Raw genomic sequence first — 2,981 nt, 5'->3', positions numbered from 1 at the left:
ACGTCCGACGCGGACATCCAGCATGGACATTCAGGGGACGTTCAGGATATATATATATATATATATATATATATATATATATATATATATATATATATATATATATATATGTGTGTGTGTGTGTGTGTGTGTGTGTGTGTGTGTGTGTGTGTGTCTTCCCGGGGATATTCCAGATATACACATGCCTTGAAGCGACAGTAGTGGCCGGGACACATTCAAGCACCGGACCATTATATATACATATATTACATTGGTCTAATGCTTGAATGCATTCTTGTTTTAAATAAACGAGAAATGAACTTACACCAACTTCCAAATACAATTAAACGTTTATTGTCACCTTATACATATACATAAAAAGACCAATAAGCAGATATATGCGTACTGTTCAAAGAACAAATAAATACACGGATAAAGAAGAAAACTTGCAATTTCAATAGCACAACACAAGGTAGAGAACAGCAGAACAAAAAATACTTATTGCCCACCCTGCTTTGACATTTGTGTTTGCAGCATGGAATAAAAAGAAAGAGCAAAAATACATCAATTAGCATTATTAAGCAGCGAATGCAACAGAAATGACATGAAGGAATTAATCTTGACTACATCACTTCACTAGCACTCTGCGACACGGGCACAAAAAATGACATTAACTGGCTAATGCCTTAAACTTTAATGTCATTCGCGGGGTGCCACACGGACATGCTTAATGGTATTGCAGCTTAAATGTTATTCGCGACGTAGTGCGTTCTCGTAAGTCAACTTGCCGTCAAATGCGTACTCTCGTTCCCAATGTCTCCACATTCTGACGTAGCTAAACGAACTATTAGTGAACAACAATCAATATATTCTTCACTTTCTTTAAACAATAGCTCTTTCTCGTGGCGTAGTGCGTTCTTACAATTATTAAAACTCACTTGGCCATCGAATGCGTACTCTCGTTTACAATGTCCCCGCCGTGGCCGTAGTGACCATATTCTCACGATATTAAACAAACTTGTAGATAAAAACAACTAATATATTCTTCACTTTTTTAAAAGGAGCTTTTTATTTTTCGTAGAGATCAGCAGGCGATCTTGCTGCTACTGACGGCTACAGCTCTGATCATGAGCGCATTAGCCAGGAGAAGCTCTTTGCCAGGAGAATCAAAAGGGCGCCAATGAAGAGTCCGCGGTAGCTAAAGAAAAATGTAGACTCCGGGGTCCTGCTTACCAGAAAACCCGCATTGACTTGTGCGTACACCTCTCCTAAGGGATCCTGTTCCGTTCTCACAGCGAAGTGAACCATCCGAAGCGTCACGTAGAGTATATCCATCAGGGAAACAAGGCACATTGTCCTTAGTGAGCGTAGTGTCACAACCACCGTCCTGAACTTCCGATGTCGCCTCGGTGCAGCGACCAACATCACAAGGCGTACGAATGTTTGCAGGGACAGCCCGACCGCACATGTTAATGCATGCGTGCGGGGTATACGCGCCACTGCACAGTTCTAGACTTGCGAATTCTCGAGCTGTTGACTGCTGGCTGCCGGTGCGAGATCCGAAGTCCTCGAATATCGTCTTTGTTTCCAGCGACGCTCTTTTTTCGCGCGTGCGGCTTCTCCCGCAGTCTAGGCATCCTGGCACCTGTGAAGAAAACACATTTCAATACCCAAACGAATTAAAAAAGAAATCGATGTAGCTGTCATACCTTGGTAGCTGAGTAGGAGACTTCGGCAGGCACGGAAGGTGACAAACGCTGCTCCGCTGCCCTAAAACGATCGCAGAATGAAAAAATGGCGTGGCGACGATGGCTAGAGCTTGGATTGGATTGGATGACTGCAGCGTTCTGCTTTGCCAAGGTTCTAACACTTCCACGTGCATCTACGCAAACATAAATAGGTTTTTTAAATATTCTATTATTACACAGTTAAATATTTACTTATTCTGGGAATATTCGGTAACTGATTTTCGAGTTTTTTTAGTTTCTGCTAAAGCTGTCGGCGCCAGAATAACATAGCCTTTGAGATTACTGTCAATGCATGGCGGCTCTGACGCATTATAGCTTTCGTAATCGCTTTCAACGCATGCAGCCACCAAAAGCGTAGCCTTTGAGATTTGTTTTTGTTACCTATAATGATATTATTGTATGCACAATTGAACACTGCAGACAACTTCCTGTTTTAAGAAACCAGCCAAAAACAGGCGCACACAGGAAACATACGAGAAGACAGGAAAGAGGCTGGAAGAGGCCTGTCTTGTGTATGTTTCCTGTGTCCGTCTTTTTTTTTTGCTGGTTTTTTTCTTAATACAATGCACCAACTAGCCCAACAACGTGTTTTACTTCCTGTTCCAATGATAAACCTGAACCTACATGTTAGGAGGTCGGGACCAAAACTCTATGATCAGGAACTTTTCATAATGAGGGGTAACTTGAGTGCTTGGCTCTAGGTCGAATAAGTGGCTTCAAATGGGCGCTTATATATTCTGCTAGTCATCCACAAGCATTTTTTTAAAGCAAACTACAAATTGTTTGTATGACCCACCGATAGAAAAAAAAATCGTATTTTAATACTGCGATGTTAAAGTGGGCAGAATTTATATCAAGTTGGAAATATATTTATTTTGCTTTGAAAAAAGAATGAACTGTGTCCGATAGAGAACAAAAATAAACAAATATAATATGATCAAACTAAAATTTCCGGCAATATATTTATGCTAGTTTATATTTAACTCACTAGTGTATATCCTGGGCATGCCTATTTATGGACAGCCAGCGGACGTTCAAAATGGGATGTCCCATGGACATCCCGGTGGGATGTCCTTCGGACATCCAAACAGGATATGGACTTTTCCTGTACGTCCCACGGACGTCCGTGTTGGATATCCGGATGGATGGACGTTGGGACTTATGGTGGACGTCCCACGGATATCCGTGGTTACTTGGGGCCTTGACTCATCTGATCGGGTATCACAATGAGGATGACGACTTCATGTTCGCAAT

General features: G+C 41.8%; 1 long non-coding RNA gene across 1 annotated transcript; it reads right to left on the bottom strand.

The window, feature by feature from the left end:
• Positions 1 to 310: 310 nt before the first annotated feature.
• Positions 311 to 1,860, bottom strand: LOC139059593 (uncharacterized). Its single transcript, XR_011514221.1, has 2 exons — positions 1,689 to 1,860; positions 311 to 1,624 (listed from the first exon to the last, which is right to left on the bottom strand). It is a non-coding gene; the product is annotated as an uncharacterized lncRNA (long non-coding RNA).
• Positions 1,861 to 2,981: the final 1,121 nt, after the last annotated feature.

Source organism: Dermacentor albipictus, chromosome 4 (genome assembly GCF_038994185.2).
Source record: "Dermacentor albipictus isolate Rhodes 1998 colony chromosome 4, USDA_Dalb.pri_finalv2, whole genome shotgun sequence".
Lineage (NCBI taxonomy): Eukaryota > Metazoa > Arthropoda > Arachnida > Ixodida > Ixodidae > Dermacentor > Dermacentor albipictus.
The sequence above is the reverse complement of the archived record's forward strand: the minus strand, read 5'-3'. Positions and strand labels throughout refer to the sequence as shown.